Source organism: Coregonus lavaretus, assembly GCF_964263955.1.
Source record: "Coregonus lavaretus genome assembly, chromosome: 17".
Classification (NCBI taxonomy): domain Eukaryota; kingdom Metazoa; phylum Chordata; class Actinopteri; order Salmoniformes; family Salmonidae; genus Coregonus; species Coregonus lavaretus.
The window spans coordinates 4,485,074-4,498,738 of record NC_140004.1 but is presented as its reverse complement, the minus strand read 5'-3'; the positions used below and the strand labels follow the sequence as shown (position 1 = coordinate 4,498,738).

General features: G+C 45.9%; 1 protein-coding gene across 1 annotated transcript in view; it reads right to left on the bottom strand.

Moving 5' to 3' along the window:
• LOC311144768 (glutamate receptor ionotropic, delta-2-like) overlaps positions 1–13,665 on the bottom strand; it is a gene marked incomplete at both ends in the record, with an annotated part of 582,161 nt that overhangs the window by 209,144 nt on the left and 359,352 nt on the right. The gene's annotated exons all lie outside the window — the stretch shown is intronic.

The following is a 13,665-nucleotide window of genomic DNA, read 5'->3' as shown; positions in this document are numbered from 1 at the left end:
GGAGATGTCAGCACCACTTTACCAGGTCAAATTCCTGGTACAGGTAAATGTACTTAGCGAATAAAGGTGATTCTGAAAGGTAAGAAGTACCCTACCTCTAATACTTTATTAAAGACTTACGTGTCGCGGTAGAAACAAAGAAAATAAAAGTCTAAAGCTTTTGAATGGGTGTTTTGGAAATGGTACCGAGGGTACCTGATCCCTGTAACCCACAGTACAAGTCTTGGATTAAAGGGATACTTTGGGATGGAGGAACTAAGGATGGATCAACAACATTGTAGTTACTCCACAATACTAATCTAATTGACAGAGTGAAAAGAAGGAAGCCTGTACAGAATAAACATATTCAAGGCACTAAAGTAATTACTCCACAAAATGTGGCAAAGTAATTCACTTTTTGTCCTGAATACAAACTGTTACGTTTGGGGCAAATCCAACACAACACGTTACTGAGTACCATTCTCCATATTTTCAAGCATAGTGCTGGCTGCATCATGACATGGGTATGCTTGTAATCGTTAAGGACTGGTGAGTTTTTCAGGATAAAAAAGAAACGGAATGGAGCTAAGCACAGGCAAAATTAAAAATTTGCTTTCCACCAGACACTGGGAGATGAATTCACCTTTCAGCAGGACAATAATCTAAAACACAAGGCCAAATCTACACTGGAGTTGCTTACCAAGAAGACAATGAATGTTCCTGAGTTACAGTTTTGACTTACATCTGCTTGAAAATCTATGACAAGACTTGAAAATGGTTGTCTAGCAATGATCAACAAAGAATTTGACAGAGCTTAAAGAATTCTGAAAAGAATAATGTACAAATATTTAATTTTCAATAATTTCGCAAACATTTCTAAAAACATGTTTTCACTTCGTAATTATGGGGTATTGTGTGTAGATGGGTAAGAATAAATGTAATCCATTTTGAATTCAGGCAGTAACAGAACAAAATGTGGAATAAGTCAAGGGGCATGAATACTTTCTGAAGGCACTGTAACTGTTTTAAAGTTACCATTGGCCTCTTGGTGAAATCCCTGAGTGGTTTCCTTCCTCTCCGGCAACGGATTTAGGAAGGACGCCTGTATCTTTGTAGTGACTGGGTGTATTGATACACCATCCAAAATGTAATTAATACCTTCATCAAGCTCAAAGGGATATTCAATGTTTGTTTTTGTTTTTTTTACCCATCTACCAATAGATGCCCTTCTTTGTGAGGCATTGGAAAACCTCCCTGGTCTTTGTGGTTGAATGTGTGCTTGGAATTCACTGCTCAACTGAGGGACCTTACATATATTTGTATGCGTGGGGTACAGAGATGAGATACTAATTCAAAAATCATGTTAAACACTATTATTGCACACAGAGTGAGTCCATGCAACTTATTATATGACTTGTTAAGCAAATAGTCTCTCATCAAAAATGGAGAACTCTTTGGGTAGAAAAAAGAATCTATGAATACTTTATGCAAACATGCATCAATATTTATACATGCCAACTCTTAAGTAGCGTTAATATTTCGGTATCATGGAGCAGCTACATTTACAGCGTGAAGAGTGAACACTAACATTTGTGTAATTCTAGAGAGCAGAAATTGCAGATGCTGTAAAGCAAGATAAGAGCGACGGAAATTTGAGTGATTCACGGTGGGAGAGCACTTAAACACACACACACACACATGCAATTACACACACACACACACACATAAATTGTGTGTTCAACGTTGAAAGAATAGAGCATCCTGATTGAAAGAATAGAGCATCCTGATTGTTGTATTCGGGCGGCGTTCGGCGGTCATCGTCATCGGCTTTCTAGCTGCCACCGATCTACGTTTCTTTTTCCATTTGTTTTGTCTTGATTTTACACACCTGGTTCCCATTACATTATATTATTTCCCTATTTAACCCTCTGGTTCCCACATGGTTTTGTGCATGTTTGTTCTTTGTTTTGTGGTACGAGACTTATGTGAGCTGGTGTGTTTTCCCTGCGTGGACAGCATGGTCGTCGTCGGGTAAGCTTGGCGTCGGGTAAGTTTGGCTTTATACATAGCTTGGGCTTTGTCGAGTAAGGCTTAAACTATGTATTTAGATTGTAGTTAGGTATTGTAGGTAGGTATCGTGGGTTGTTGTAGGTAGTTATTGTATGTAATTATTGTAGGTTAGTATTGTATTCGGCGGTGCCGGGTGTAGCACGAAGCTAGCTAGCTAGCTAACTCACCACCTGGACTAGCTGGCGAGTAGCTATTAGCAACGGTATAGTTGTTTCACGCCTGAGAGTGCCTGTAATTACGCCAGATGGCTGCCTACAATAATTACATACAATAACTGCCTACCATTCAGCTGTTTTCTAACCTCATTGTCTGAACCGTTTACGTTAGGTAGCAAGTGGCTACTGTGCTTGAAAATTAGCAAGCTTGTTGCAACCTGGATAGCTACTTGTAAACAATAGCTGGAACGACCGAGCGAACAGACGCGAACTGGCTGAGTCAATTCAGTGGCTAGCTTTGCACTTGGCTAGCTAACAGTAGCTGCTAGTGGTAAGTCATAACCTACACTTGTGTTTTGTTTTTTACATATTGATAGCCCGAGTCGCTCAAGGAATTCGGGACATGGGTGACTAGTTAACGTTAGTTTGTCTCTCTCTGTGTGTTCGTGCCGTGAAAGGAGGGGTTCTTCTTTGTCTGAAAGCAATGGCTAGCTAGTTTGCTAACTATTCTAGCTAACTAACTGGCTGAATAAGTTGACGACGGACTCGCTCAAGCTGTCGGGACTAACCCACAACGTTAGACACGGACACGAACGATCTGCTTGAGTGTTGATACACTGGTGGTTGTTGTGACTGAGTATTGGCGCTAAACCCTGCTGTTGGAGACCGGCATGCTAGCTGGCTGTGGCGTCTTATGACGAGGTGCCCGGACGTTTTTCACGGAATAATACTGCACCTAGTTAGCTAGCTGAATAAACTAGGTTAGTCTATTCCTAGAAAACATTGAACCGCTGTAGTTTACAACAATTATAGTTTCTGAGGTGGAAGTTGGGAGAGTTATATTTGGGAGTTGTGGTGAGGGAGGCCCCGCTCTCTCCTTTCCCAGATGTTTAGTTCATTTTATTCCGATCTCCTCTGCATTATTGTAGCCATCTGCTGCAGCCTGTCAACTATGCCTCTGCCTATCCCTGTTCTCTCCTCTCCGCACAGGCTACACAAACGCCTCACACCGCGTGGCTGCTGCCTCTCTAACCTGGTGGTCCCTGCACGCACGACCCACGTGGAGTTCCAGGTCTCAGGCAGCCTCTGGAACTGCCGTTCTGCTGCCAACAAGGCAGACTTCATCCCAGCCTATGCTACCCTCCAGTCCCTCGACTTCTTGGCGCTGACGGAAACATGGATTACCACTGAAAACACTGCTACTCCTGCTGCTCTCTCCTCGTCTGACCATGTGTTCTCGCATACCCCGAGAGCATCTGGTCAGCGGGGTGGTGGCACAGGAATCCTCATCTCTCCCAAGTGGACATTCTCAAATTTTCCCCTGACCCATCTGTCTATCTCCTCATTTGAATTCCATGCTGTCACAGTCACTAGCCCATTTAAGCTTAATATCCTTGTCATCTTTCGCCCTCCAGGTTCCCTTGGAGAGTTCATCAATGAGCTTGACGCCTTGATAAGTTCCTTTCCTGAGGATGGCTCACCCCTCACAGTTCTGGGGGATTTCAACCTCCCTACGTCTACATTTGACTCATTTCTCTCTGCCTCCTTCGTTCCACTCCTCTCCTCTTTTGACCTCACCCTCTCACCGTCCCCCCCTACTCACAAGGCAGGCTTGACCTCATCTTTACTAGATGCTGTTCTTCTACTAATCTCACTGCAACTCCCCTCCAAGTCTCCGACCACTACTTTGTATCCTTTTCTCTCTCCCTCTCCTCCAACACTACTCACTCTGCCCCTACACAGATGGTAATGCGCCGTCGCAACCTTCGCTCTCCCTCTCCCGCTACTCTCTCCTCTTCCATCCTATCATCTCTTCCCTCTGCTCAATCCTTCTCCCTCCAATCTCCTGATTCTGCCTCCTCAACCCTCCTCTCCTCCCTTTCTGCATCCTTTGACTCTCTATGTCCCCTATCCTCCCGGCCGGCTCGGTCCTCCCCTCCAGCTCCGTGGCTTGATGACTCATTGCGAGCTCACAGAACAGAGCTCCGTGCAGCTGAGCGGAAATGGAAGAAAACTAGACTCCCTGCAGACCTGGCATCTTTTCACTCCCTCCTCTCTACATTTTCTTCATCTGTTCCTGCTGCTAAGGCCACTTTCTACCACTCTAAATTCCAAGCATCCGCCTCTAACCCTAGGAAGCTCTTTGCCACATTCTCCTCCCTGCTGAATCCCCCCCCCCTCCTCCCTCTCTGTGGATGACTTCGTCAACCATTTTGAAAAGAAGGTTGACGACATCCGATCCTCGTTTGTTAAGTCAAATGACACTGCTGGTCCTGCTCACACTGCCCTACCCTATGCTTTGACTTCTTTCTCCCCTCTCTCTCCAGATAAAATCTTGCGACTTGTGATGGCAGGCCGCCCAACAACCTGCCCGCTTGACCCTATCCCCTCCTCTCTTCTCCAGACCATCTCCGGTGACCTTCTCCCTTACCTCACCTCGCTGATCAACTCATCCTTGACCGCTGGCTATGTCCCTTCCGTCTTCAAGAGAGCGAGAGTTGCACCCCTTCTCAAAAAACCAACACTCGATCCCTCTGATGTCAACAACTACAGACCAGTATCCCTTCTTTCTTTTCTCTCCAAAACTATTGAGCGTGCCGTCTTTAGCCAACTCTCTTGCTATCTCTCTCAGAATGACCTTCTTGATCCAAACCAGTCAGGTTTCAAGACTGGTCATTCAACTGAGACTGCTCTTCTCTGTGTCACAGAGGCTCTCCGCACTGCTAAAGCTAACTCTCTCTCCTCTGCTCTTGTCCTTCTAGACCTGTCTGCTGCCTTTGATACTGTGAACCATCAGATCCTCCTCTCCACCCTCTCCGAGCTGGGCATCTCCGGCGCGGCTCACTCTTGGATTGCGTCCTACCTGACCGGTCACTCCTACCAAGTGGCGTGGCGAGAAGCTGTCTCCGCACCACGTGCTCTCACCACTGGTGTCCCCCAGGGCTCAGTTCTAGGCCCTCTCCTATTCTCGCTATACACCAAGTCACTTGGCTCTGTCATATCCTCACATGGCCTCTCCTATCATTGCTACGCTGACGACACACAACTAATCTTCTCCTTTCCCCCTTCTGATAACCAGGTGGCGAATCGCATCTCTGCATGTCTGGCAGACATATCAGTATGGATGACGGATCACCACCTCAAGCTGAACCTCGGCAAGACGGAGCTGCTCTTCCTCCCGGGGAAGGACTGCCCGTTCCATGATCTCGCCATCACGGTTGACAACTCCGTTGTGTCCTCCTCCCAGAGTGCGAAGAGCCTTGGCGTGACCCTGGACAACACCCTGTCGTTCTCCGCTAACATCAAGGCGGTGACCCGATCCTGTAGGTTCATGCTCTACAACATTCGGAGAGTACGACCCTGCCTTACACAGGAAGCGGCACAGGTCCTAATCCAGGCACTTGTCATCTCCCGTCTGGATTACTGCAACTCGCTGTTGGCTGGGCTCCCTGCCTGTGCCATTAAACCCCTACAACTCATCCAGAATGCCGCAGCCCGACTGGTGTTCAACCTTCCCAAGTTCTCTCACGTCACCCCGCTCCTCCGCACACTCCACTGGCTTCCAGTTGAAGCTCGCATCTGCTACAAGACCATGGTGCTTGCCTACGGAGCTGTGAGGGGAACGGCACCTCCGTACCAGCACCTCCGTACCAGTCCCTACACCCAAACGAGGGCACTGCGTTCATCCACCTCTGGCCTGCTGGCTCCCCTACCTCTGCGGAAGCATAGTTCCCGCTCAGCCCAGTCAAAACTTTTCTCTGCTCTGGCACCCCAATGGTGGAACAAGCTCCCTCAAGACGCCAGGACTGCGGAGTCACTCACCACCTTCCGGAGACATTTGAAACCCCACCTCTTTAAGGAATACCTGGGATAGGATAAAGCAATCCTTCTACCCCCCCCCCCCCCCCCCCCCCCCCCAAAAAAAAATAATAATAATAAAAACATGTAAAGTGGTTATCCCACTGGCTATAAGGTGAATGCACCTATTTGTAAGTCGCTCTGGATAAGAGCGTCTGCTAAATGACGTAAATGTAAATGTAAATGTATGAGTGAGTCTGTTCACTCAAAACTCTCTCTCTCTCTCATTGCACTGCTCTCCAAAGCTAAGGAGGTGACATTCCTCTCTTCTCTGTACATGTCTCTGTTCCCTTCTTCCTCTCTTCCTTCGACACGTCTCCAGCACCCCATGTTTCTCCTGCTCACTGTGCCGGCACTGTATTTCATTAAACCTAATTGTCTAGGTGACTAAAGCGGAGGTGTCGTAAAACACTTTGGTCATAAACAACTGCAACAGCTGGAGAGTATGACGGTGGAGCGCTAATAGTGTTTTAATCTCCCACAAAGACTGAAGAAAATATAATAATTACACTGTAGACAAGTCCCATAAAACAACCTGTCAATTGGAACATGACTGAGACAGTGGGTTAAGGCAAACAGAGTGGCAGAGGCTTTCCACTCTCTTGGTCTGTCCCCTCTCTCTTCTTCACTTTCTCTCTGTCTCCCTCCCTCTCTCTCCACCTCTCTCTCTGTCTCCCCCTCTCAATCTTCCTGTCTCTCTATTTGTTCTCCCCCTCTTTCTCTGTCACCCCCTCTCTCTGTCTCACCCTCTCTCTATATTCCTCTACCTCCCTCTCTCTGTCGCCCCCTTCTTTTAATTAAATCCAAATTGCTTTATTGGCATGACGCAACAATGTACATATTGCCAAAGCGTACCTTGGAAATTAAGTTAATAAATATTTATCTTACTCCCACTTCTCGATCATGCTCTCTCTCTCTCTTCCTCTCTCCACCTTGTCAATTAGTCACTCAGCCAGAAGGTAAATGTGACAACCACGTCAGTGTCATCATGGTGAGTGCCATGATGACACTTGAGGCCCATCTCTGTGCCAGACATGATGGGAACTATTTGCAGCCCTGGCTGTGGCTTACTGAACTCTCTCTTATTTCTAAACTCTCTCTTTCACCCCCTCACACACTCTCTCTCTCTCTCTCTCTCTCTCTCTCTCTCTCTCTCTCTCTCTCTCTCTCTCTCTCTCTCTCTCTCTCTCTCTCTCTCTCTCTCTCTCTCTCTCTCTCTCTCTCTCTCTCTCTCTCTATCTCTCTCTCTCAATCTCTCTCTCTCTCAATCTCTTTCTCTCTCGGATGAATTTCACATTTACTGCCTGCTATGTTTTCATGAGATACTGCTGTGTTTGTGTGAAGCAGTATGGGAAACATGCTCCCCACAAAGTGTACAGATGGGGCTATGCTTCAATGACTCTGGGAGAGAAGGAGTTTGTGTGTGCGTTGGTGTGTGTGTGTGCGTTTGTGTGTGTGTATGTGTGTGTGTGTGTGCGTGCATCAGTGTACGTGTGGGTGTACAGTGAGGGAAAAAAGTATTTGATCCCCTGCTGATTTTGTACGTTTGCCCATTGACAAAGACATGATCAGTCTATAATTTTAATGGTAGGTTTATTTGAACAGTGAGAGACAGAATAACAACAAAACAATCCAGAAAAACGCATGTCAAAAATGTTATAAATTGATTTGCATTTTAATGAGGGAAATAAGTATTTGACCCCTCTGCAAAACATGACTTAGTACTTGGTGGCAAAACCCTTTTTGGCAATCACAGAGGTCAGACGTTTCTTGTAGTTGGCCACCAGGTTTGCACACATCTCAGGAGGGATTTTGTCCCACTCCTCTTTGCAGATCTTCTCCAAGTCATGAAGGTTTCTAGCCTGACGTCTGGCAACTCGAACCTTCAGCTCCCTCCACAGATTTTCTATGGGATTAAGGTCTGGAGACTGGCTAGGCCACTCCAGGACCTTAATGTGCTTCTTCTTGAGCCACTCCTTTGTTGCCTTGGCCGTGTGTTTTGGGTCATTGTCATGCTGGAATACCCATCCACGACCCATTTTCAATGCCCTGGCTGAGGGAAAGAGGTACTCACCCAAGATATGACGGTACATGGCCCCGTCCATCATCCCTTTGATGCGGTGAAGTTGTCCTGTCCCCTTAGCAGAGAAAACACCCCCAAAGCATAATGTTTCCACCTCCATGTTTGACGGTGGGGATGGTGTTCTTGGAGTCATGGTCCTCTGTAGCTCAGCTGGTAGAGCACGGCGCTTGTAACGCCAGGGTAGTGGGTTTGATCCCCAGGACCACCCATACACAAAAATGTATGCACGCATGACTGTAAGTCGCTTTGGATAAAAGCGTCTGCCTAATGGCATATTATTATTTATTATTATAGGCAGCATTCCTCCTCCTCCAAACACGGCGAGTTGAGTTGATGCCAAAGAGCTCGATTTTGGTCTCATCTGACCACAACACTTTCACCCAGTTCTCCTCTGAATCATTCAGATGTTCATTGGCAAACTTCAGACAGCCCTGTATATGTGCTTTCTTGAGTAGGGGGACCTTGCGGGCGCTGCAGGATTTCAGTCCTTCACGGCGTAGTGTGTTACCAATTGTTTTCTTGGTGACTATGGTCCCAGCTGCCTTGAGATCATTGACAAGATCCTCCCGCGTAGTTCTGGGCTGATTCCTCACCGTTCTCATGATCATTGCAACTCCACGAGGTGAGACCTTGCATGGAGCCCCAGGCCGAGGCAGATTGACAGTTCTTTTGTGTTTCTTCCATTTGCGAATAATCGCACCAACTGTTGTCACCTTCTCACCAAGCTGCTTGGCGATGGTCTTGTAGCCCATTCCAGCCTTGTGTAGGTCTATAATCTTGTCCCTGACATCCTTGGAGAGCTCTTTGGTCTTGGCCATGGTGGAGAGTTTGGAATTTGATTGATTGATTGCTTCTGTGGACAGATGTCTTTTATAGAGGTAACAAACTGAGATTAGGAGCACTCCCTTTAAGAGTGTGCTCCTAATCTCAGCTCGTTACCTGTACAAAAGACACCTGGGAGCCAGAAATCTTTCTGATTGAGAGGGGGTCAAATACTTATTTCCCTCAGTAAAATGCAAATCAATTTATAACATTTTTGACATGCGTTTTTCTGGATTTTTATGTTGTTATTCTGTCTCTCACTGTTCAAATAAACCTACCTTTAAAATTATAGACTGATCATGTCTTTGTCAGTGGGCAAACGTACAAAATCAGCAGGGGATCAAATACTTTTTTCCCTCACTGTAGGTGTGTACGTGTGTGTATACGTGTGCGCGTGCATGAGTAAGTGCCAGCCTATGGCATGTCGGGCTCTCTACATTCATTCACAACCATTATTACTCTCCCCAGCTCGTCCAAGGGCAGATGTTTCTGCCTCATTAGAGAAAAGGCAGAATTCTAGTGGAAGATGCAGTCCTGTGGGGGTTAGCACTGCTGCTGACAATAAACACACAACTGATGACCAGAATAGAATGGCCGACGAGAAATCTGGACCAACAGTAAGCCCCCAACAAGCACCTCCAACAAGGGTTGGGACATTCTGTTGAAGACCAGATTCAACTCCACGGCCATTGAGAAAACTATTGATTCTGGCAGAGTTGACACAGAGACACTCCTTCTGATGCTCCGGCTTGCAGGCTTGGAGCCGTGTGCAGGGTCTAGAAAAATCCTGGGTGCAATGAACAACAACACATGTTGGTACAGCAGAGGGGCAGCCAAAAAACGTTCTGGTCGGAAGACTCCCGGCAAAAGTGAGCTGATTCATTACCTCGGCCAGGTAGTAACTAGCGCAACGTTAGCACATTAAGTCTTGTTTTATGGGGCGGCGGATGGTTTAGATGATTAGGATTAAGTCAGGCTAAAGTTAGAAGGCTTGAAGCAGGTTCTCATTAAGAACCTAGTGATGTTTGCCTTGTCTTGCTTTGTCTTGCTCTGGCTGGGAAAGCAAAGGGATTTAGTGAGTGACTGAGTCAGGGTGATTTAAAATAAAATCTGACAGACAGCTAGCTGCAGGTAAGGCATTGGTCTTGTAGATCAAAGCGCTGTGATTACACTGTGAGAGCAATGGGAGAGCTCCTCACCCACCATCCCATCGCTCTTAAATCAGACGCACGGTGCTAAATCAATTCCAACCATGGGAACCTGGACTCTAGATTGAGAAAGTACACACAAGTTCACCTCCACCAATAAAGAATTCTCCTTCGCAGAAGTTGAGTGGTGGTGATCTGTTAAGGCGGGGGGGGGGGGGGGGGGTATAGGCTACTGGAAAGGACACTCAACACAGAGTGAAATAACAGGGGGGTGGGGGCAATGTCCCTGGGAGTAGCTGCTTTCACATGGCTCTGATTATTGTTATTATCTCATATGTTCCACCTGTCTGCTCTCTGGCAGTGAGAGAATGGAAAGACTTGAGAGCCAGTGCTCATCCAGCAGACTGGAGATGGAGATTGTCAGTACAGCAGTTGGTAGAGCATAGTGCTTGCAACGCCAGGGTAGTGGGTTCGATTCCCACGAGGGAGCATTACGGGAAAAAGCACGAAAATGTATCTAGTCGCTCTGGATAAAAGTGTCTGCAAAATGACTAAAATGTAAATTTCACCATGCTCTCTGATATATGGCGATGAGTCTAGCTAGGCAACTCATGCACTGGAGATGTACAAACATTCACATTTAGAAGGCCTTGGCATATAGAATACTAACTGGTTGTGCAGTCTGGGTAGAACAACAAGAACCACCATACAACAGATAAATAGCAAGAGATCCATTACAATCAAAAATCATTACTTCTGGTCAAAGACGCCAGCCTACTTTATGTGATGATAAACATCATAGTATACACATCTTATCTACATTTTTGGGGGTTCATAAATGTTGGGTTTGTGTTTTCTTTTTTTTTTTACAGTATTTTTTTATCAAAGATGATATTGCAACTTTCAACGGGTTTCACTCTAACAAATTAATATAGATATCCGACAAATAAACAGCAATTTTGTGCAATGGGTTAGGCCCTGGCACTTCTATCCACGGGCTATATAAGGTTGACGTAGCACCACATCTCTGTGCGCCACTCAACTCACTGAAAAACACATGCTCTTCCATTAAGTACTGTCTTTGCACTGTTTAGAGCCAGCGGGTTTATGGAGTTGTGAAATGCCTTCTCTTTGGAGCGTGAGAGTCCTCCATTTTACGCATTTAGCTCACACTTACTCAGACATACGCTACTTAATACATCATAACCATTATGTGTCACATTTGCCATTTTAGTTTAATGTCAGCCACCTCACTCACAGAGCGGCATCAGTCATCCATAATTCATGCTCTGTGTGCGACTGTCAAGAGGCCATACTGTCACACTGTGGCTGTTGCAGTATGGCACTGACTCCTCAGTGAGCTTGGGAGCCACACACACGGGGCCCACACACACTTAGCACACACAGCGAGAGAGAGGGCTGCAGAGCCGGACCCTCCTGTGATCAACTGCCATCTGAGATAAACCCCCACACACACAGGGTTATTTTCATTAGACACCAAACGGAAGAAAACGGACTGAAACAGGGACTACCTGAATAAGAAGTGCTCGTTTTGGTATTCCGTTGTGAAACGTTTCGCTACCGTGTGCACAGATGAATACGACCCTGGTGCTATATTCTACCTGCCAGTCCAGTCTGAGCTGAGGGGAAGGCATAAAGACACATGTGGGTTGGCCTGCGAGCTCTTGGGGGGGCCAGAGGGGATTTGATGTGGATCCCTCCCCCGGCTTCTTAATTACTCTAAATTACCCCATTACTGCCTGCTTAATTAGGCAAATGCAGGCCTGGTCATACACCACTGATTTACACAGGCCATCAATTCAGCTCCAGCCATTCAGCCCCAGTCCTTCCAAGGACATGCCCAGGCCTGTCTGACTCTGCCAGGGCCTGAGCTCAAACTATTGATCCTCCTCCACCTTTCTGATAGATGAAGGCCAAAGCAAAGTCATCCACTTTTTCCCTCCACAGAGTACTGTACGCAACCGGTGTAGGGTGATGTTTCCCATAGATGCTGATCTTGGGTCAGTTTAGCATTTCCCCCACTAATGGTTAAGGTTATGCTTGGGGGAAGGGAAGCTGATCCTAGATCTGTACCTAGGGGAAACTTCACCCCAGAGCTGTGCAACCGGAACCATCCGTGTTGAGTGTGGCTATACTGGGATTGGTCAGCGACTGACCCACGGAGGTGCTGGCCTATACACTACCAGTCTGCCATGATGGGTTCCTCTCCCCTCTCCACTCTCCTTGCTTTCTACTCCACAGATAAATAATTACGGTGAATTCCAAGTGAGTGGCTTTCATAGACATGTGTTGTGATGGGGAGGGGAGGCTCAGGGCCTGTCAGGGACAACATACCAGTCATTTGTCTTCCCTAGTAGTGAATAAAGATCCTGAACCCCAGCAAAAGCCACGGAGGAGATGATGGTGAATATAGATCAATTCCAATGTATGACACGCAGGGCAATACATCACTGCCAACCTTCTTTTATATGATGATCTCATTTGACATTTGGATAGCAATAGATCACTTGTTGGATGAAATAGAATGGAGTGTATTGACAGGGGTGTTCATACATCTACACATGTTATTAAAGCTGTGTCCACACACTTATTTTTTAAATGTCCATCTAACAAGCGGTGGTGGTACAGTGCCTTCAGAAAGTCTTCACACCCCTTGACTTTTTCCACATTTTGTTGTGTTACAGCCTGATTAAAAATGTATTACATTTTGATTTTGTGTCACTCGCCTACAGACAATACCCCATAATGTCAAAGTGGAATCAAGTTTTTAGAATTTTTTTACAAATTAATTACAAATGAAAAGCTGAGATAAGTATTCAACCCCTTTGTTATGCCAAGCCTAAATAAGTTCAGAAGTATACATTTGCTGAACAAGTCACATAATAAGTTGCATGGACTCACTCTGTGTGCAATAATAGGGTTTAACATGATTTTTGAATGACTACCTCATCTCTGTACCCAGACATACAATTATCTGTAAGGTCCCTCAGTCAAGCAGTGAATTTCAAAAACAGATTCAACCACAAAGACCAGGGAGGTTTTCCAACGCCTCACAAAGAAGGCCACCTATTGGTAGATGGGAAGAAAAAAATTAAAAAGCAGACATTGAATATCCCTTTGAGCATGGTGAAGTTATTAATTACACTTTGGATGGTGTATCAATACACCCAGTCACTACAAAGATACAGGCGTCCTTCCTAACTCAGGAAGGAAACCTCTCAGGGACTTCACCATGAGGTCAATGGTGACTTTAAAAGAGTTACAGAGTTTAATGGCTTTGATAGGAGAAAACGGAGGATGGATCAACAACACAGAGTGAAAAGAAGCCTGTACAGAATACAATTTTTCCAAAACATGCATCCTGTTTGCAATAAGGCACTAAAGTAAAACTGCAAAAAATGTGGCAAAGAAATTAACTTTATGTCCTGAATACAAAGTGTTATGTTTGGGGAAAAACCAACACAACACATCACTGAGTACCACTCTTCATATTTTCAAGCATGGTGGTGGCTGCATCATGTTATGGGTA